The 24,511-nt window shown below is 34.6% G+C and overlaps 1 protein-coding gene across 1 annotated transcript in view; it reads left to right on the forward strand.

Annotated features, from left to right (window-relative positions):
• The first annotated feature begins 1,474 nt into the window (after positions 1 to 1,474).
• LOC124360581 overlaps positions 1,475 to 24,511 on the forward strand; it is a 497,152-nt gene continuing 474,115 nt past the window's right edge. The window contains exon 1 of the mRNA XM_046814313.1: positions 1,475 to 1,602. The gene's annotated coding sequence lies outside the window, so the exon portion shown is untranslated. The remainder of the gene's footprint in view (positions 1,603 to 24,511) is intronic.

A 24,511-nucleotide genomic window follows, 5' to 3' on the forward strand; every position in this document is an offset into this window, starting at 1 on the left:
TTTTCTTGTGGGCATTCAATTTATTTTGAATTGGCCACTTTTTTACATTTACTCACAGTTTCTTGATAAATTATAGGATCACTTTCAGCCACCAAACAAAGAGTTGAATATAATTCATAGTTATCAAGCTTTTGATATGTTTGATGGCACTTCGAGTACTAAATGGTTGTTCATTCTTATATCTTTGATGTTCCATTGTTTGTTCTTCTTTGTTTTGATTTTCATCACCAATATGTGAATATACCTTCTTCAAAATACAGTTCTGGTTTTCAATGTTTGGTTTTTCTACTTGGATCTTGAAAAATTAGTGTTTCGTAGAATTCGACATATGATATGACATCCATTTCTTTCGTTTTTGGATTCCAGAGCCTGCAACCAGAGCCTGCCTACCATTCTTGTTTCCAAAGCTCTTTCTTTAAATTTGGAATCTTTCGGTAACTGAACTAACCATACTTTGGATCCAAATACTATTAATTTATTGAGATAGAACTTTCCATACCATATTTTAGCAGGTACTTGATTATTTATGAACGGTATTGCTATATGTACTGTATTGTCAGAGAAAGATATTGCAGAATGGTCGAAATTGAAGAGTTTTTATGACAAAATTGAGATACCTACACCTCTGGAGTTGCTGCCACTGTGTCTACTGAGATTCATTACAAACTAATCAGACCATATAAGTGTTACTACTACTTTTTACAATACTTTAAAATACACAATATAAACAATGATATTCATTAATGTTCAAAATTAAAATAAGTATTAACTAAATAAAAAGTGGCATTATGTACTATTGCATTTCTTTTCATTCACAATATGTTCAGTAAATCATCAGGTTTTATTTTTCAAAAAAATCAAATACTTAAATGTCTACTTTTTCTGCAACTCGAGCAAATTCTATCTACGTATATCTATATATATATATATATATATATATATATATATATATATATATATATATATATATATATATATATATATATATACATATCTAAGTATAATAATACATTTATTGGTGTTGAACAACAGTGGAAGCGTGTTGGATCCACAACCTTTATAATTTAAGAGCTGAAATGATCCTTGAGCTTACTTATTTATAAAGTATAAATTTGCATAACTGTATAATTATATTTGTAAAACTTATAATCACTCATATAACATTCTTTTTAAATAAACTACAACATTGCAAGCAATTTTAGATTATTTACACATGTTAATAAAAATCAACATTTACAACACGCGATACAGTGTGTGGCTAAGTTATTTCATCTGACATATTGATCCCCACGTTATTTCGTCCGTACGCCCCTGAACCGTAATGTTACTTGCAGTTGATAGCGTACGTGCTCCGTCTGTGTGTACAGGTAAAGTTGTACCCTCGGCGAAGTTCGTGTAGAGGTGATACCGACAACAATATAGTGCGAGCATGCGCAGAGCGACTTGCCGCAGCGTGTTGTGTGTGAGCGGCTCAGTAGCGGAGCGGCTAGCGCGGCCCTGTCTCGGTCCGGTCAGCGACCTCAGTGTTGTGTGTCGTGGTGTGTAGTAGCTGACGTGACGTGACGTGACGTGACCCACCCTGGATAACACCGATACGACACAGTAAGTCACCAATTCTTGATTTGTTACCGAGTGGGACCCGACTCGGCAGTGAGGACGCTGTGGTCAATGACCTGTTTGTTGTGGTAGCGTTATCACGGCACGGCCACGGGGAACTGTCGCGTCCTGGGAGGGGTCACACTCATTTAAATAAATAATATCATGGTAAGTGCAGGTCAACAATGGTAAAGTAACTTACTTGCAGAACCACTATAAACAGAACTGTCACAAGGCAGTACAGAACATTAGTATATGTGTTATTTACATAAACAGCATTACATTTTCGGTCAGTTTGTTCAGGATAAATGGGTTTATCTTAAAATAAACAACCAAGTGCGAGCTTGAAGTGTGGCCAGCTGCAATTTACTTTGCGAAGCAATTCGTTGGAACTCCCCTTTCTTTAGCAGATCTAAATATCGTATTTTCTATGGCATGTACAGTTTGCTCTTAACTCCTACTGTATTTCAGTTACGTAGCCGTAAATCTAAATATTTTCACTTAACTTAAGAAATTAAATTATATGTTTGTATGCGTATTTACATAACGTCGAACTTCTGTTGACTGTAAATACTTTATTTAAATCTCCAAGATAGAAAGTTGAAACCCCCTTCAATTACATTTACTAACAATTAATTGTGTGTACTAATTGTACATGTATAATTTCAACAAATAATATTATTATGTTATCTTAAACCAACATGATAACAATTGTTGCCGTTGATGTTCAAAGAACCATATTGTATTTCTAACATTACAGATATAATTTGTATCTAAAAGAGGTTTCAAATAGAAGTAGGTCCTGTAATGGTTATAAATACAAATTCTTGAGTTATCTTGACGATATTCCTCAATTTCCCTACTAAACCACGTGTGATGTGGGTCAGCCACAAAACGCAGTGTTGGTAGGTAAGTACCACAATGCAGCAGTAGGTTTGAACGCATGTTTGAAGCTATGTGGACTATTAGGCTCTTATATTACATAATTCTATTCATTCCGAATTAATTTTTACAGCCCATGAAAAGTGTTTTAAAAATTTTTCAGCCTTATCTAAATGTTTTACCTATATTACATTCTACATAACAAACTGAATCGATCCGGTAACTATATATAACTCTTGACTTGTGAATGCGTGATTTCAACGAATCATTTAATTGTGTCATGCACAACGTGTCGACGCTTCATGGATCGCAAAACAAACAAAATTTTAAATACTGTATCACATTACTGTGGTTGGCCAAAGTAAAATATTTTGAGACAAGAAGATCGGATCTGCAGCAGCTAATTCCTGTGGTGGTGTTAGATGGAGATATTTTTGGCGGCAAGTTGCTGGTGAAGATAGCAAGCGGCACTATCGCAATGTTTAGAGCTGGAGCGTCATAATCTTCCAGAGCATTGAACCTGGACCGCCGCGCCGCACAGCCCGTGCCCCGACAAACACGCGACCGCCGCCGCGCCGCCCGCCGCTCACACACATGCTACACTACACCGAACTTCGAGTACAGAGTTGCCCAAGTAAATGCTCAAATTTTAACTGCAGACGTCTTCCGTACGACAGAGTCGTATTTAGTCGCTTCGATAACAATGCTGTACGAACCAGGATAGATAATTTGTAACTAGGAACCGAATTTGTAATGTGCCGAAAATTAAATGTCGGAGAATCTCAAATTACGGTATTGATGTAGGAATGAAGTCACGGCCGGTCATTACAGTGAGTGACAAGTGACAGAGCAAGAGCAGTATCAGTCTATCGCTATCGTAGGTGTCAGAGGCAGTAACAGTAGCTGAGGCGATACTAGAGAAGAGAGAGAGAGAGAGAAAGAGATTGTGAGAGGAGGTCATTATCAGTAGATGAGAGGCCACACTAACAGGGCACTGCCCTCCCGCGATAAAACAATAATTGGAAACTATTTACAGCTAATAACTAGTTGTAAATCGTGTAAACTTCTGGAGCTGCAGGTCGACGACCGATAACAACATGAGGTCATATAACACGGCGGGACACAGCAGCGCCTAGCGCCTAGCCTAGCCTCTCGCCCTCGCATGTGTTGGCAATACTGTTTGTGTTATACTTGCGGGGATTATGTACCGGAGCGATGTCCTCGTACGCCCGTCACTTGTAATCCTGAATTGGTCGCGTACCGTGTGGACCCCCTGCAAGCGAACATTACAACGGTTCAGATATTATTTTGTTCCCTTTAAAAACCCCACTGTGTCTTCATTTATCGATGTAGATAGCGGTTACATGGCATGCTAAACAGTTTTATTGCCTGTAAATTAATAGACAATTACATTTAATAAATGCACATGTAAAATATTTAACTCGATGAAACCTTGTGTTTTTAACTAATTGCTTTGCTCTGTTTTGTATGTTAAGTAGGGCAGTCATTGTAAACACAAAAACGTATGCGTTTTTATAACCAAGTAAAAACCGAGTTTGCAATCGAACGACAAACTAACTCGCTGCGTTGTAATCGAAAAACTTCACACTCTTGAGACTGTTTTAGTTTTTTGGATTTGCATCCCTACAAGCTACATACTAGTGAATAATTTATTCTTATATTTTTAAAGTAGATAGAATTTGGGTAATTGATTTTTTTTAGAAAAGAAACCTGATGATTTAGAGAACATATTGTAAATGAGAAGAAAGGCAATACTATATATGTAAATTTTTATTTAGTTAATACATATTTTTATTTTGAACATTAATGAATTGTTTATAATTATGTATTTTAAAAGTAGTAAAATGTATGTGGTCGGATTGGTTCATAATGGATCTTAGTAGACACTCGTGGTATATGCATCTCTGTTTTGTCATCAGATTCTCCAATATCGACCGTGGGATCATTCTGCCATATATTTCTCGGACAATACATACATAGAGCAATACATTTCTTGCTTTCTGGTATGTGTGGCTTCCTTCAATGCACCTTTAAGGGGATTGGAACTTTTGTAGAAGGTCGCGCAGCAATTTCCTGGTCAAACCTCAATTGTGGCTTATTTGTTTATCCTTAACCACTTCTTCTCTTGATGGCATGTGCAATATAAATGCTTAGCAGCAGCCTCTTCAGTTGAGGACAGACGAACTAGGCAGATCTTAGCGTTGGCAGAACGCAGATTATTGGAGGGTGTTAATATATTAGTTTTCCCCTCCATTTACGGCCTCAAGACAGTTGTTTCAAGCAGAAGCTAACTAGGTGTGAATGGCATCAGTTTGCAAGGATGTCGTAGCCACGTCAACCAACTGTACAACCCAACATATCCATCTTCCCTTGCTAGATAAGGGCAGATATGGTGTCACAGCTGGTGAACGCGTGCAGAAATAATTCAGATCTATGGGCGGATGTAAGGTATCCGTGATTAGTTGATCTGAACGAAAACTATGGATGATACAATTAGCCTTTATCACTGTTCTCGAAGAATACATTGCCCACAGTTGAGCGTAACCTAGCCAACTTGGGCTCAGTGTCTAACAAATGTTCTGTGGTACTTATAGGTATGAATCCTTTAGGGCTGTCTTGAAGTGAATTAAAGCTGAATATGAGAGAAAGTGGAGGCTGCATCCAGGTCTAAGAATGAGTTGAATGGTTCTATAGTCGCCTTACCCAGGGTGACGCCTGACCTTCTCTCTATAAGTAGATCGATGTCTTCTCAGGTTATGGGTCCGATTACGCGGACATAGTCTCCTGAGGAAGTCTGCATATGTGTGACGAACAGGTGGAAACTACTGAACACCTGCTCTTTGACTGTCCTGCAATGCTAAAGGAGCGCTACACTATCTTTGGTAATCTAGACAAGGGTGGTAAATTTCTCCAGGAGGATCTAATTAGTAGTTTTCGGCTGTTTATAGAACTACTGAAACCGTAAATTGGTTGGCCTCATGTTAAACTTCCGGGGTGAGCAAAAGGCCCTAGAGGAATCCCCTTAGAAGAAGAAGAAGAAGGGCTGGACATTGCTGTATTAAAATAGTGTCTTTGTCTCTCCATATGCCTGTTCACCCATCCGTGCGAGAATGCTTGATATTAGACGCTCGAAACTTGATACATAGATTATTCTTGGTTCAAGGATGAACAAGTTCATATAGGTGGACCGATACCTCTAAATTTCAAACGAGGCAATTCAAACAAGGATACCCTTACTTTAGGGGACTTTTTGATATGTACTTTTGAGGTGGAGACAGTCTGGACCTTCTTCGTAACGTAAAAACTATTCAAACAGGAACTCCATTTATTTCCTCAGTGTCAGTGACAAAAAATGGTCGTAGTCTCCTTTACACTATGTACTTCTGAGATGAAGCCAATCTTGGCCTTCTTCGTAACGTGAGAAATGTAGGAAGGTAGGGAACTCCACTTATCATTTTTATTTATACTGTGATATCAAAGAGCTATCTGGTTAAGATACAATTGAAATTACAGTTCAATACCAATATTCTTCGATACTGTTTCAATCGTTGTGTCTTTCTTGATTTTTTTTATAACAAGTACGCGGATGGATTAGAAGTGTTACTGATTGATCGAGTCTGTTCATTACTAATAATTACTGTTTCAATTTTTAAATTAATTACCTCACGATTTTTGATTACTAAAGTTATTTACAAGTAAACAAAGCAATGTACTTCTCGACGTGATGTAACTAATGTTGTATCCCAACATGAGCCAGGAAATATCTTGGCTCATAAAAAAGGACATCTTCGGATACGAATTTTCTTCTGTAAATTCGGAATTAACCATATACTTATGTAAACAAGGATAGATTTATATTTAATATAAACTGTTTGGTTTGTGCGTTAGAATGAAAGTGTTGATATTGAATGTAATTAATTAGGAGAGTATAGTGCATGGTCAAGGAAGAGTCAGTGAGCCAGTCGCAGTCGCACGTTTGCTGGGGCAGTGTCCAAGGCAGCGGCTGCCAAATAGCTGGGGGTTCACATTGTTGGCTGCCGGGCCTACCGCGACAGCTACTCCCTGACTCTGTCTTGTTTCTCCTCCATTGTTAAAGCCCACTTTACAATTGATCTATATTGTCACCATTAGTTTCTAATTTTAATAAATGATTACAGGCATAGTTCTTCATAACGAATCTTGGAATATAGGCTAACTTTTAGCTCTTTCACAAGCTAGTTTGATGTTACTTTTGACTTATATTTAAGCGAAAACATTTTTTATAATATTTATAATTCTTACAATAATTATTTATAAATTAATAGAATAGAATAGAATAGAATTTATTTTTGAAAATATTACAATAACACATTATATACATTGGTATACACAATGTAATACATCAATAAAGTAACCTAAACAACCAAATGTATACACAATGTACAAACTTAATGAGCAAACTTAAATAAAAATGTAACATTCTTGTAAATAAAATTAAAACAAAAACACTCGTAAATTAAAAGAAATATTTTAAAAAATAACTAGGGCCTCTAGAGGCAAGTGCCTGTGGAGAGGTTCCTTTTATTACAAAAGTATTTTTTAGCTCAAAGAAAATTTCAATAAAACTTTGATTTTTTTATAAGCTCCTAAAAAAATTGATTAAAAGTGTGCTGCTGCAGTTACAAAGCAAATGAAAATCCACTTAAATAAATTCAAACTAAAATTTACTGTTACTTTCTTTAATTAACTAGGAATCTATGCAGAGAAGAAAATCTAATTTATCAAAACCCAATAACCACTTCTTTAATGTTTTTGAAAATAACTTTATATTCTCACAACTAATAATTGAAGAAATTATACTAAACATTTTAGGTCCCAAAAAACAATAACTATTTGAAAAAAATGCTAAGTTAGGCTTTGGAACTGGTATTGGTTCTTGCTTTCTTAATTTGTTTTTGTAACTATTTTTTTAATTCTGGTAAATTGCCACTTATGACATAAAATATTTTTAAAACTTTATAAACAAACATATATTTAAGGGGAAGAATATTTAAATCAACAAAAAAAGGAAAAGATTTCTCCATTCTTCGTTTTCGTTTAATCAACCTTATGAATTTCTTTTGTTGAGTTAGAAGTGGCTTTAGATTTGTTTCATAGGCTCCACCCCAGCAAAATATTCCATAGTCAAGCCTACTATTGACCAAAGAGAAGTACAGCATTCTTAACACTTCTTCAGTGCAAATGTATTGTAAAAAATAAAAAAATCTTAAAATATTGTTTAGTTTGCGTTTTAAAATTTCAATATGTGTCTTCCAGTTGATTTCTCTATCTAGCATGACTCCTAAATATTTTAAATTTTCGCACTGGGATACTACAGCACAGTTCTGTTGGCACTGAATGTTACTACACAAACAATTGACACATCGATACAAAATTGAATTACTAAAAATTTGCTGATCTGTTTTTAAACTAAAATTGATGTACTTAGTTTTCTCTGGGCTTAATAACATGTTATTTTTTGAAAACCACCACTGCAGTGCTTTAAGGTCTGAATTCATCTCTTGCTCTATATCATCCCAATTATTTTTTACATACGATAAAGCTGTATCGTCTGCAAAAGATGTAATATTTCCATTTAAATTTGAATCACAAAGATCATTTATGTAGATTATAAAAAGTACTGGGCCTAAAACCGACCCTTGAGGTACGCCACATTGTATAAACCCGAAGTCACTAAAAGAATTATTAATTTTGACACATTGTTTTCTCTTTGTTAAATAGCTAACAATTAATTTGCAGGATCGCGTGGACATTATATAACATTATATTGTGTCAAACATTTCATATGTGGAGGAAGCAGGATTTTCCCGGACATTTGCCATCCATCGTTCAGTGAAACAAAAAATCAGTAAAAAAAATCCTGTTTCCTTCACAATCCTTCTATCGTCAAAAATAAACTTCAAACAAAGAATTTCATGTGTAACCGTTTTAACTTTCACACACTTTCGCTACAACTTGTAATTATTTGTATTATAGTAACTGATAGATGGTGGGGCTAGTAAGTACATTGGCCCTTATCATGAAGCGTTTTAGCGTCTAGATTGGAGTCAAAATAGGCTCTCCTTTATCAGTCAGGAATAACAAAGGAATTCAGATCTCTCTTTCGACCGACTCTCCCCCAAATTTACCATTATCTTACAATTTTATAATTTTGCCGCTCCTATAGCGTTTGAATCAACGAGTTTCCAAAGATCAGCTTACGGGTCATCGGTGATAAGCACATCAAAATGAGTTTCCTGACAGGAAATTCCTAAGATGTGGACTTTGAAGGACTTGCGTTTTTTTTTGTTAAAAAGATGGTTAACCTTATTATTATCGTTCCTGTTATTATGTACGAGTTAACACAACCGCACAAGTTGCAACTGTTGGTTTAGCTGATTTCCGATATGAAGCTGTGTCTTCTCTCACTACTATCCGCTAGCCTTGGGGGTTACCTTCGATGCAATTGCTATCGAGGTGTTCTATACACATGTAATCAAATCAAATCATTGTATAGCAAAAGTATTGATTTTTATCTAAAATTTTTTACATTCATACCACAAAATGTTCATTAAAACATACAGTTTTACAATCACGTCTCTTTCATTCTTCGGCAATGTTTCTCCCTTTATGTAATATCTATCAACGTTACCTGAGTAGAAAGCCATATACTAGTAGGACCGCACAGAGGGATTGAATTGAATAGAGACTCTTGTCGTGGAGCCCGGGGTCGAGATTCATAAAAAATTGTAGCCTCTCGTTTTGAGGTATGTAAGTAAGGAAACTAAAGAAGTATAAAATCAAGATTTTGTACTTTGTGTGTTTAAAAAACAGGAGAAAGGAACAAGCCATAACTATTTAAACTATTTTACTTTTAAACTTAAAAGTTAAAAATGTTTAAAATAGACTTTAAGGATAGTCGTGGCTAGAGATTTGACAACTGCTCAAGTATATCTGGTACGTAGTGTAGAGGTGTGCAGGCAAGAATCAAAGCACTTAATCCAGTTGCATTACATTCAGCAAATAAACTGTGTACAAGCCCTCCAGTGTGTATAACTTAGAAGATTTAAAAGTACAGATTCTTATGAAAGATGGAAAATTCAGTACCATGAACGATAGGGGTGGTTAGAGAACCGTGGTTCCTAGACAATAAACCTAAGGATTTAGGAAGGTGCCCCCCGATTGTAACAGTCAGGTAAGGCCTGGCCAAGATATGGGTGGCACTGCAGATATAATCCTAGTCCTGCTTTCGATACTTTACTACAATTAGTAGAAGATATTCGTATTTGATATTCAAAATTTCTGTATCAATTAGGTAATGATTTATTGAATAGTCAAGGCAAGAAGTTGTGAAATACTGGGTCCAGTTAGGATTTTCCCCCAGTTCAGTTGATCGAAGAGACGCTATTCTCTTGGGAACGCTTCAAGTACTATGTTAACGAGATAGAAGTATGCACGAAACAATAGGTATACTGGTAAAATATGACCAGAGCTTAAGGAAGAAACGCTAACCAGAAACAGTAACTTCCTCCTGTGACTGTGATATTGAGGCATTGGAATTCGTTTGAGGTTGGCAATCGTCCCAGCTGATTGGCCGGTATCTCGGAGGCGTGTTTGGTTCTTCCTCTTGAATACTATAGCCAGTGATGAAGTCTGGCCGCTAAGACCCCTCTTTCGATTGCACTCGTGCTTGAGGTTTTCATCATCCCTAGGCAGAGGAATTAGGTTCGAGCATGTACTGTAGCCCTTTTGTTATAGTTTGTTCTTATGGAGACTTTTCCTGTTCAGCCAGTCAACCTCATATCCCTCATCACCTAGTCAGTAATCGTCAGACACCTCCATAAAATATTGGACTACCGCCTTCGAAAAGTTAACGTAATCGACTTGCATCAACGCTTCTTTTGCGATGGTTGTGTTGAGGAAGTCTTTGTCTCATGTATTATCGGAATTGCGTCAGCTTCAAACAGAATGTCGATAGGCCACTTAATAGTGTGAGAAAATTATCAGTTTCTAAAGTTTTAACAGAATAAAGAGGTCCAAATAAGGGCCGAGAGAACGCGATAAACGTCTAAAAGCGAAGTTCGGTGATGTTTGGAGTAGGAGGGAAGGTGTCCGATATTATCGCGTAGACCATGGTGCAAAGCTTGGTGCTCCATTGTCATCGATATAGCTCTGCTATGTTGGGAATATTGTGTTAAGGGACATGCCCCGGGATGTTGGTTTTAAGTTTGAGAGTAACCTTTATAGATTTTGCTGATATCATGTATTGTTTGCTAAATAAAAGTTTTAAACTGTTTGAACGGACGGAGCAGGCGACTCCAGCTCAGAAATCGTAAAGTTTTTTTGTCTCTTCGCCCGGCAAGTTGAGAATACAAATGTAGTTTCCGCTCTCATGTTTACATTGGAATAATACGCTTATATTCCACAGATGTTTATCTCTGGGAAGTGGCGACATACATGTTGATTTAAAGGTTGAGTCGGGAACAAAGAAGGTGCTTGGAGACGTTCACTTGTATCTTTATCGGATAATGTTCTATCCTTCTTCTTCACCTTACTTCCTTCAGTATTACTTTTAACAAAGTAACGTGGTACAAGACGAAGTTTCTTGATCACTGTGAGCGTTTATTGGCTCAGTGATGATTGATTGCCTCTGCCAAATATATATACGTATTATGTGTGTGCAAAGTTGGTCGTCACTACTGTGACTACGCTTTCCTCTTTGGTTTTAACCACTCCTGCATGATGCTTGGAAATACTGTAAATTTCGCATTAATCACCATCCCTGGCATTTGCAATGGTAACACGTACCGAGTGTGTCGAGGAGCTCATACTCGTGGCGGTGGTGTAAATAAATATCTATTTACAAAGTACGTAAGTAAGAAGTGGGAGACTGGAGCACTTCACGGTTTGATGCCCGGTTTGTAGGTTATGGAGAGTCCAAATGTTTTCGCCTGGGTCGAATCTGCTTTTCTATGAACACCGGGTAGACCTTGTCTTCAGTCCGAATCAAGAGCCTCCCAAAACCGCGCTGAAGAATAAAAATGATGACAAGTAACAATCCGCGATCCCTGAACAGAAGCCGCGGTAGGGTTACTGAAGCTGAGATGAGAGAGAATAGTTATAAACCTCGGAGAGAAACGTGTAAACGACCTGTGAGTCACTGGTAGTCAGGTGGTTAACACACCGGATGCTGGCCCAGTGATAACCAATCATTGTTTTGTCAGAAGTACAGTTCGAGGCCATTAATATAATCTTGCCGCTGTCCATCCTTGTGTGAGTCGACTGAGAGCAATCATCGCTAGGATTCTCCGAAGCAACTATAATATGACCTTTCATTAAGAGAAATGACCATCAGAACTGCAGGTGCTGCAGTTAATTTGTCAATCTCTTCCAAGTCTAACAATGGATGAATTAAAAATGGGTTAGAATATTTGGAAATATTGGGCGCTCACGCTACTATTTATGTTGCTGGTAATTTAAAACATTTAAACATTGTTATTTACACACCACTGTGGATCTTTATTAAACTCGGGCATAAAAATACAAAAGCATTAGTCTCAATGCCTAAATTGACGGAATGCATTATTTGTATTGAAGACTCTTGTAACAATTGGAATTTTTTTTAATAGTAGTAAATGTTATTAAAACAATACTTTTCAAATATAGTTTATTTTTTGGATGAGGCCTTTCGAAATCTAAGGTTTCATCATCAGGCAAAGAGAGTCATCAACAAAGAGTTACCTAATGATAAAACCTTTGGGTTCGAAAAGTTTACAAAATATTTACTACTATCGCATATATCTAGTTTAAAAAGACCTTCTTCAGCCTGTTATTCCCCGTCCCCATCGAAAAGGGAATGTAATAACAATTTATTGATCTATTGTGTTATTCAATTGCGCTATATAATTACTTACATAGTGTTTTCGTAGTACTTTGTTCAGACACGATGCTATTTACAAACTTCCAAGATAGAGTTATTTGCCTATTAATTATTACCTGTTGAGTTATATTCAATAGAAACATGTATTACATGGTTACTAAAAGTATGTATATACTTTATTTTAAGATCGTTTAGATGAATATAGCCCGCAATACCGATAATAAATATTTGACTAGAGCTTCGTAATAATGTATTTGTGTTCCCTCCCAAATATTGATTCACTTTCATTGTAAATATTGTACATGAGAAGTCCAGATTCTGTTCTTTACCAATATTATATTTTTATAAATTGTTTATGTAGGTATAGGTACATCCACAATCAGCTAAACAATAAACAATTATTATTATTTAGTATAATAAAGTATAATAATAAGTATAATATACCCAACAATGTATAATTTACTCATTCCCATTACCCATTATACTTTCTGCGTCTTTTGATCAATCTTAATCGTCTGATGACATGTTTAACGAACATACTGTTCTGACATACTTTTATTATAATTCTAGAAATAATATTTGAATATTCTACTGTCATGAAAGAGCATAGCATTTATGTTACATTCAATTTATTTTCAATTTAACTCAAGCTTTACAACATCTATTCACATTAACATAAAACAAAAAAAGAGTAAACTTTTGAAATGGATAAATATTTGCAACGAAATATATAAATTTAACAGTAAATTATTAAGTCTATAATGATTACAATAAGAGGATAAATGCTACAGTTATTCACATAGCGTTGTATGTTAAATTCATTTTGCGATGTGGTCCGTATACAATCGGCAATTTCAACGTATTCAATTTACTTTATTCAAATTTCATAACATTTTATTAAATACTAGCTGTTTCCCGCGGCTTCGCACGCTTTTCGTAAGCTTTGCCCGTGTATGTGCAATTCTGGTTCAAGTGAATTATATGTATTACCAATGCCGATGTAGAGTTTTTATTGTTGCCACGATGCGGAAAATCTTAAAAGTGTATGTTTCTAGCCATTGTCCAAAGATGACATTTGGTTGGTAACAATAAGTTAATGGTCGCCATAGATTTGTTTTTTAGTATATCACGTGTATTCCAATCGATACATGATCGCTGCGATGCCGGTATAGTTCCAAAGATGACATTTGGTTAGTAACAATGAGTGAATGGTCGCCATAGCTATGTTTTTTTAGTCTGTCACGTGTATTCCAATCGACACATGATCGCTGCGAAGCTCGGTATAATTCCAAAGATGACATTTGGTTAGTAACAATGAGATAATGGTCGCCATAGCATTGTTTTTTTTAGTCTGTCACGTGTATTCCAATCGACACATGATCGCTGCGAAGCCGGTATAATTCCAAATATAACATTTGGTTAGTACCAATGAGATAATGGTCGGCATAGCATTGTTTTTTCAGTTTGTCACGTGTATTCCAATCGACACATGGTCGCTGCGAAGCCGGTATAATTCTAAAGATGACATTTGGTTAGTAACAATGAGTTAACCCTCCAACTGTTGTTCATCAAAATTTTGATAAACATAACCCATTGATGATTGTTGTTCATCAAAATTTTGATAAACAAACATTCCCTTGCATAATCACTCATTACAGTATATTCCGGCAACGTATCGATTCGATTCATGTACCATTAGATTCGGGATAAAAAAAGCCTAAGGAATACTATAGTTTTAAATATGCAATATAACATGTATTGAAGTAAAAACTGTATTAGTAAAACTTTTATTAGCAAACTCTTACATATACACCCTATTTTCACAATTTATGCGCATCGCTGCTTTTTGTTATATAGTGTTATTATAGTTTCATAAATTTGTATAATGCTTATGTGTTTCTGAAACTAGAATAAATTTGACACAAAATGGTAATCTCACTTTTGTAGTTTTCTTACTATAACTTGGTTTGCTAGGTATGGTCCCCCCCAAATTAAAAAAAAAGAAAATGTAAATTTTGAATTTCATGTAAAAAAAATTTTAGTCAACATTTTTTTTAAGGCCAAATTTAAATACTAATATTATTATATGTTTAATTCTGAACACAAATATATATACTTCTATATATATTACTTTTAATTTATATTTTTAATAAATTTTTAAAAAACCCTTGCACGAGGCTCGAAAACATGCCGCCACTACAGGAAAAAATGACCGCCAGTTGGAGGGTTAATGGCCGACCAAGCGGTTTTTGTAGTCTATGTTTACTTTCAAAGTAATCTTCAAGTTGGCAGCATATGGTTGCCGAAAACCCAGTATATTTCCGTTGCCAACATGCCTCGTGACAATGAGTTAAGGGTCGACTTAGAGTTGTTTATTTTTAGTTTAAAGTTGGTAAATGGCGATGGATGGCTTGAAAGGATAACACATTTTTGGACATTTGCCTAGAAGTATGTATTTTCAATCCTAGTAAGATTGTTGTATTGATTTTGGTATATTTTACTAAAGAACAGAATTCGTGGCTCCACAAATATTATTGTGTAAGAATTAAAATTTTAGAAAATGTTAAAATGTTAAGCATTTTGTACATTTCAGATTTTTTGTGCTGGTCAATCATTTTCCAACAATATTTGAGCGTGGATTTTTCTGCTACCAGTTCATTATCTCATAAGCTCAATCTTTATTAGCTCAATCAAATTAGCTCATCTAATAACGTAATTTGCTCGATGAAAAGCAACAATTTTTTGACTAGAGACATTCCTTTGTCCTTTTATTTCCCGCCTTGGGGAAAGTGGCCGGATATTCAATAATATGAAGCAATGAACCCTATCACGTTTATAAACAGTAAATTAAAGAATTCGAGTATTCAGTCTTTCGTGCCAGCTTCATCAAGCTCCATAAAAGCGTTAATACACACATAGTTTTATTAATTCCAAACTCGACTGAAACGTTTCTTTCTATGTAGATATAAATACTATAAATGTTGAAATATGATGAGTATTTGTACAAATCCAGAATTATTTTCAATGGAATACGAGTACGAAGTTTTTTTAAATTAACAAACAATATGAAGAACGTAATCATGCATATTCTTCTATTGCTATTCTGAAATATATAACATATACAGCAACATATTCTTAATTAACACATTCTTAATTAATACAGCAATTAATTGTTCTAGTATGGTCCAATGCAGTGAAATTATTATTTTCATTATTGAAGTATTGTATTTATTTAAATTAGTTTCATTTCATTTAAATTAATGCTTTAGTGACAGTTTTTTTAATATATTTTTAATACAATTTGTAACGTTTATTTAATTGTAACTTTATAACAATATGAACCTGGTATTGTTTTTACTGATTTTTTCTAGAATGTTGCGAAAGATTATTTACAAAAATGTAACAGATTAAAAGGGCAGAATTTCAAAGTATTGTTTTAATTGTGATGCAAAATGAACAAAACAAAAAAACCTTTAAAAATTGTATTCTAATCACAAATGGAATGGTGCGCAACCAGCGCCTGCGAGAAATAGCGGCAATCCCAGCAGCACCGACATGTCCCCACATTGCCGTAGCGCGCCCGACGAACATCTGGCTGGCTGCAGGTCAAATTTACTCACAGCTCAATTTTAAAACCAATATTCAGCTCTGCTAATGTATGGGATGACGTGGGCCGTCCAGTGATCACGAGGAGGTGACAGCACCGCCGACATCTCAAGGCCAAGTAAATCACCGCAGTTAGCCCTGCCCTGCTTCTGTCCACCAATGGAATAATGCGTAAAAATAACTTTCAGTCAAATGATATTCTCAGATTTTCCGTTTTCCGATAATAATCACAGTTTCTCTAGGAGTCTCGGTTTCTAAAAATATACTTTTTGGGAGATAAAACACAGAGTTTCTTATAATTATCAGTGCTTTGTCTCTTGTGCATGAGTTTTTCAAACATCAGCTTATCAATCTCTCCAGAGGATCGAGTTCGAATTCAGATATAATACGAGAAATGTTACAAGCTGATATATAGTCACATGGGTTTACCCTCAAGTAATATTATAAACTGTTGCAGACTGTATCTCCTATCATCCACAAAGCCAAAACTTTCACGAGCTTTACAATAATATTGATGAATATGAAAATGCTAGTGCCAATAATAAAAAGCCTGCCTATCTGTGAATCGGTGGAATATCATTACATAACAACTATTATTAACAATAATTTTTATTTTGTATAATTACGTCATATTTATTTTCCTTAAATAGCAAATTGCGTGTTTTATGCAGTTTGTGTATTAAAGTTATACCAGGCTATAATGATTAATTTCCAATTATTCAAGTAAAATTTATTGTTTTTAGTGAACGCTTAACCTTTATTAAGGTTTTACGCTAAAAAAATTCTTTAAAAGTCATCATAGTAGGACTTAAGTAAGTAAAGGTGCCTTGTTTGTTTAAACTACTGTACGTTACCTTTGTACTACATGTTAAAAACTATTGTACAACATTCGTAACAAAAGTATAATACGTATAGTTAACACTTTCACGTCTTCCCAATAACGATTGTGATTGGGAAACAATCAAAAAATTAAATCCAAATCTTGTTATTATAATTTCTTAATGTAGTGCGGAATTTTAGATGTATATCTTGGTACAGAACCTTTATGTTTGGAGATAAAATAGCTCCATATACCTCCCTTGTCGTCTGATGGCTTTCAGAGTTGTTTTTATAGCGGAATCGTCCCACACCCGCTATCTTCACCTCTTTCACTTCATCATAGCTAAAAATTACAGTTATGTTCAGATACTCGACTTTTGCCTATAGCATATGTAAAAATCTCCATAAAATCTCCGCTCAGCGAAAGGCGGACGCAATCTGTGCCGACAATGTTATACCCCTAAATGTTACCTAGTTACAAGTGCGATGGAAGTTTTGGCTTTTCCTTGTTCTATCTCTAGAATGAGAAATATGTTTAAGTAAATTTACAGTACTAAATATATCTTAAGGACACGTGAAATCTACATGCACGGAGGAAGACAAAGTTTTACGAGTAAGAACGTAGGTTTATGTGGGCCTTGGTATAAGGAGGGATATGATTTGGTGTAGATGTCGAGGATCTTACCCCGAGATTTTGACATTTAGGTTGATAGTCAATGAACAAATTATTTGGGCGTCAATGGTGACCTCCTCTTTTTTTCGGAATCAAAATATTTACACAAATCTTGACCAAGTGAAATAACGTTTTAGCGCAAGACTAGTGGTTTTTCTCTTAATCCTGCGTGTAAACTTCTTCAGGGTGTCTCTCAAAATTCCGTCGTTAGCTAGAACTGAGACGGAATAAAAGTGCAATGAAAATGGCTGCGACCTTCCCTCGTATCTTAATTAATAATTAAGGCTCCTTTGCAATCATAGTAGAGCCTGAATGGTTTCGCTCCTTTTTTCTTCCCAGTTAGTTAATTAAATTAGACTTTTTATATCTAGTACAGTAACGTTGGAAAAGTTGAGATCACTCTATTTGTGCCCAATTTTGATGGGTACAACTGTTCAAAGGTATGCTTAAGATCTTCATATGCTAGTGTGCGTGACGAAAGCATGAATGGCATCTCCTCTATTGATTCCGCCATTTGCGGTGTGATGCTTAGCAGATTGTCTGTAAACGAGTTTCAGTCATTATATTGAGTAGTTGCAGCAGGTTCCCGTTCTTAATAGGTTGAGAAGCGAAGTGCTTGGACATGTATTGCTTTAATTATAACGACGGAGAGAAACTGTTACTTACTTGAGAATCTGTGAGAGAAAGTGAGCAATTCATAGTTCATCTGGCGGATTCATCTCGGGTGGAATTCAAATGTAAATCATTTGACAGCTAAGATAGAATCAGCTTCACTCAGCGTCTCGGTTCAGGATTAAATCTTCAGTTTAAATAAATTTACATTAGATTTTCTAAGAATTTCAACAAAAATACATTCTAGGAGAAAACGGAATTAAATGCAGGTTGTCATTCAGCAAAACATATACCTCACTTAATACTATGTTATATTTCTTCCGTATAATATAATTATTTTCACTATGTTTCAACATTAATTTCTAAACGTACTATGTCAAAATTCATAAAATGATGTTGACATAGTAAATGAAGCGCTTTGATACGTTATCCAACACAGTGGTAACAGGTTTATCCGTCTATGACTGGTTTGTGACACAAGATCATGATACGAGATACTGTAGACCAGATTTGGTTTATAACAAAGTTGGAGCGATTTGTATTGAGGTAGGACTAGATTGGATCAAGGACAGTACCACATTTCAGTTGACTTGTTTTTGCACTTGAGCCTGTGGAGGACGAGGTAGGACTAGACTCCAGCCTTGATAGTCTGTGTGTCCCCCAACCGTGCGGTGCAAGGACGGAAACATATTTCAGTTGACCTTGGGTGTTTTTGCACCTGAGCCTGTGGAGGACGAGGTAGGACTAGACTCCAGCCTTGATAGTCTGTATGTCCCCCAACCGTGCGGTGGAAGGACGGAAACATATTTCAGTTGACCTTGGGTGTTTTTGCACCTGAGCCTGTGGAGGACGAGGTAGGACTAGACTCCAGCCTTGATAGTCTGTCCCCCAACCGTGCGGTGCAAGGACAGAAACGCTTTCTGTTTCATTTTGTGGGGAAAGTGCGGCTTTCTATTCTGCGCGCTGTTCGCCAGTACAGATTTTTGGAGAAACTGCCGCTAGACCACGATCACGAAACACGGCAGGCAGACCAACGAGATGCTGACAAACTGCCAGGATCGTCAGGCTATGACTTCTGAAGACGCTTTGACTCTCACTGATACACCAGCAATTATCCTCATGTGATCATAACGAACCTTATTATTTTAACTTAGCTTACTCGATATACTTAGGTTTTGTTTTGTTTTTTATTATTTTTACATTATATACTGGATTATCAATACATATCAAAGAATGTGTGTGGTATGAACTTTAATCAAAACAAATGCGTCGAATTCATAAAATTGTGAATCTTATAGTTGTATATTAAGAGAAGAGCATTACATCTAATTACATAATTTAATTGGATTCAGATTTCCCAGTTTAACTTAATTTGGTTGTTATTAGTAACTTAGAGTTTTCGTTTTTTATAGATATAGTAGCTGTTATCTTTGTGTATAGAGTTTTATATAATATATATTATTCTTAGAAATTTAACTTATTTTCTAAAGCTTTGCTCAAATTGCGAAGTAAGATATACTATAAACTCTACATTTCTGTATATAGCGTATATTGCATTTGTATGTTATCAATTTTACTAATTTATGAATTTGTCAATCATATCTTTATAGTATATATAATCATATTTCAAAAAGGTGTCTAAAAATGTGGCAATGTTATTGGGATTACCTAAAAAAATAATAAAAGTGAAAATGTAATAGACTTGGAAATATCGTTTTGGAAATAGGGGTATTATTAAACATATCTTGGAAACAATGGTGATAAACGTCTACAAACATGCAACATTGGCATTAATAGGTAAACGGTGTTTGTTAGAAAGTAAAAGTATAAACCTTAAGAACAGATTTCATTCATTGTAAAATAAAAATTTCCTAAAAGATTCTGTTTCCTTCGTTTGGGTTGAAATACAAAGTTGTGTTTCATGGACCACATCATTTTGCAAGTAAAATGTTAAAAATTAATGTACCTATATAATTTTTTCCTAAATAACACTGCTTTATAATTCATATACTGTTTAAAAAATGATAAAACATTAACATAAAAAGTTTCGATTAATTATCGACATTTAATACCGAAAGCAAGTTATTCGTGATTCTAGAGAGAGAAACCTACGTTAGTTAAAACATTTTTCCTTATATCAATCAATTAATATGCATAAATCTTAGTATTTCATTATATTCTTACATTATTTTCACTTATGCAGTTTACTTTACTTTTTGCTAATTTTGTTTAATCCGCATTTTTTTGTTTCCCACCGTAGTTACATACAAGCAACGTATTTTTAGTTTATTATTACTAAAAATAAGAGTTTTATTAGGTAAAGGAATCGACTTAAAAGGCACATAAATCATTATTTTCAAAGTTTTTTCTGGAATTCATGATACCCTTACCTCAATTAGTTCGTTTTGGCGTTTAGGAATGTCAAGGCTCTTATGAAAGCAACTAAATAACAAGCTTTGTTTTTATTATGCATTTTTATACGAATACTCATAATTCTTAGTGCTTTTTTATTTGCTGTATAATAATTATTTGTTTTCAATATTTTTAGTATTGAAGAATATTCCCTTGTTATTCAATTGTTGAACAACGTGATAATTTACGTCGTTATCTTATACATACTCAATGCTAAATGTAGTTTTATTTTTAATGAAAATAACAGTTTTACTGGAGTAAAGGATTACGCCAGTCCTTTGAGGCTTAAAACCCGTTATTCCAAAAGTTTAGACAAAAATCCTTCCGCTGGCTCTCGAGACCCACATTGCAGAGCAGCTGTATTGGAGTATAGGTTGCCTGTTGAAGTGTCCCTGGGCAAGGCCGAAGCCTGTTGCTATGCTGATTGTATTTGTGAGTGCGGTAAGATTTAAGCGGCTTACGGCAGTCGTGGGGCCTCAGGTCCCGGTGGAGGCGGGGCACGACCACCGCTACAGCTGCATGTTTCGGCATCGGCAAATCTCACAGCTCACACATTTCACTCAGATTACGTAAATAACTAGTCAGTAAAACATTAATAAGTAAAATTAAAAGTTGCTTTCTTAACACATTTTGTTGAAAACTATTTTTATTCGCTACAAACAATACAATACAATACAATACAATTTGGAGAAAAGTGTCGCCAAATTTTACTTTGGAAATTTTATTCGACTTTGATTTAAGAATGTTATTACTAGTCTATGAAAATTAAGCAAGTAAGAGCTTCGTAACGCTTAAGGTAGTGCAATAAATTTTGAGTTTGACAAATATTTTACGTTAAATTTATAGCTCTATAAGATAACTTCCCTAAGCAGAGAAAAAGTAGATTTTATTATCGCTCCAAGCATAAATTGGCAATTTTTTAATCAGGCCCAAATGAAAACGGCTGATGATAAAATTGTAAAAGTTTGATGTCTTTTTATAAGTATGCTTCATGTGTCAAGTTATAGCTTGAAGAAGTAAATGTTTTATTCGTTTATGACTAAAGGAAATTATATTTGTAAATTCTGTATTTGTGGAAGTTGTCTTAAAAATCTATGAATGTGACATAAAAATATTTTTAAAACGCAAAATTAATATCAGTGTCATAAAATAATATTTTCTGTACTTCGTTGTTATAATGTGATAATCGGCGAGTACTTAGTTCATGTTTGTGTTTAACTAGTGAACTTCTAGTTCGATTAATATTTTCGTATGCTAGACAAAAGAGACTAGAAATATTTTAAGGAATACAATAATATTTTGCTATAGCAATATTAGGAAATACAAATAATTTATTTATCTATAGGTATTGATCTATGATTAAGGCAATTACAATTCAAAATTTTTGAAAACTAGCGTTTTCAAAGATTAATAACATTTGGTTTACAAACCCATAATCGGAGTCATCTTGTTGAAGCGCTTTGAATCTAAAATATGCTTTAGCAATGCTCTGAAACTGGAAAAGTGTTATGGCTTCAAATAACTTAAAAAATGAATTAACAATAAATCCCGAAGTTCTCATGGTTCAAGACCCAATTAAAACACAACGACTCTCTTGATTACTAATTACATTAAAATAAAAAATCGCTACTTGCAGTACTTGATGAACAAAATCATTCATATTTCATTATACATATATATATATATATATATATATATATATATATATATATATATATATATATATATATATATATATATATATATATAATGTATGCCTACTTACGTTAGAACATTTCATAGGACTCCATCATATTACATAATAATTGATTTTACTAAGCATTATAAGGACTTCGATTTTGAAAATTGCGTGTGAATGTGCGGATAACATCTAGTTAACAATTTGACAAAACCAAAGGACTTATCGTTACTTGTTTAATGTAACTCCACGAATTTATTTATATATTAAATCTATTATGTTAACGTCGACACATTTCTGACTTCAACCTAAATACAGATAACATTAACTATTTCTCGAACACAATTTATCAGTTCTTTACGACTCATTAAAATGGGCTATACTCGTAATAATCATGTACCGTAAGTTTTAATATCACTTAACTTGGCAATACTTCAAAAAATGTGTCATACTTGTGTGTAATCAAATTGAAATATATATATATATATTAAAAAAAAATTCTTATTAAGTTAATGCAACAATCCACAATGGTTATTTTAAGGTTTATAAAGTTTTGACTTCACAACGTCTTGTTTATCGGACAGTAGTAGTCTGGGAAAGAATGGATTGGTGAGGCATGTTAGTGTTAATTGCTCTGCTTTGTTCTTTTAGGTTGGTTTTATTACAGTGTTTAAATACTATTTACAATGCATTAGATGTTTTAAATTCGTCACTGGTGCAATCTGGAGTAATATTAAATTTGTATTTGCTTTCTGTATTACACTACTGTACAATTAATATTTTTTTAATTGAGTGTAAACTAATGTTTCAACCTGTTTGTCAAACTTCATCTGAAAGTGTCCACATCTGTTTAGTGTCAGTTAAATTTTGATTATGTAATAAATACTACCATTTTTTGAATTCCTAAATATTCTAGGTAATAATTTTTTTACTCGGATTTCAACAAATATTTTACAAAAATAATTAGCCGATTTGGAGTTATTGAGATTAGCGCTTAGAGCAACACGTTTTGTAATTCATTTCTATGTATAAGAAAATATTAGTAACTACGATGCTGAAGCCCACGAGCAACAATACCAGACCTGGAATCACCAGCCAACGGGAATCAAACATGGACGCAGATCTGTCCCCAACCATATATCAAATAATTGAGGATCATTATGATATTTAATCGCATAATACTTTATTCCTATTTCGCCAATCTTGTGTTTATATTCTTCTTTAGAGCTACAGAACACAGATGTTTCCAAGTAGCGCTGACATCAATTAAGGTCTCTGGAAGGAATCGAGGATCCTTACGTTTCGAGGATTGGAATATATAGTCTTCTTCATGGATCCCAAAATCTAAGGTTAAGCATAAATTAATTAATCAGTATATAGTGATGAACTCGCGGAAGTCGTGGATAAACAAAAACATCATGCGTGTACCTAAGTCTTCAAATTGATTAGAACAAGAATCAAAGTGTAATTTCATGGAATGAAATTGTGCAGAACCTTCCTGTTTTCTAATCAAACCATGTCACTCCACAACACAACCGTTCCACCAGAGAAGATTAAATACTAAGGGAAATCTAAAGGGGCAGGGGTAAAAACATCCGCCTTCATTCTTACATTTTTGTTTAGCATTACATTTCACACAGGTCACATTGTGACGTCAAATTTTACTGGCTCAAGTTTTTTTTAATGACAATTTTTAGATTCCTAGTTAATTTATTTTTGATATTAGTGGCTAAAGTGACTTAACTTCAACTGATAGTTGACAGAGGTTGATTGCTAATTGTATGTATGAAGCCTCAGTTACGTAGTGTACTATTTTTGTAACATTAACAATAGTTAATGTCTGAAAACTGTAATCCTTTTATATTTGAAATATTTAACAATTTCGGTTTGTAAAGGTAAATCCTTGTAAAACTACCATTAAATTTTAGATCACGTCTTAGTTGCCACAATTGAGCTTGCGCACCGATGAACCGCTACTATTTATTTGTCAACTAAAGTCACCCGCCTCTCGGGTAACGAGGGAAGGGGGCAAGGATAAGACTGATGCGATGGTAACCAGGCTAATTTACAAGTCATGGCATAATTAAAGACAGCCAGAGAGTTTGTTTCTTAAGTTAATTGTCAACTAAAGACTCCCATGTGAGGGATGAGGATGACGAGTGTGGTGTCGATGCGATGGTAACCAGACGAATATACCTGTGACGGCGTAATTAATGACAGCCAGAGAGTCTGTTTGTCAGTTTAATTGTCAACTAAAGACACCCATGTGAGAGATGAGGATGACGAGTGTGGTGCCGATGCGATGGTAACCAGA

This window comes from Homalodisca vitripennis, chromosome 4 (assembly GCF_021130785.1).
Source record: "Homalodisca vitripennis isolate AUS2020 chromosome 4, UT_GWSS_2.1, whole genome shotgun sequence".
Lineage (NCBI taxonomy): Eukaryota > Metazoa > Arthropoda > Insecta > Hemiptera > Cicadellidae > Homalodisca > Homalodisca vitripennis.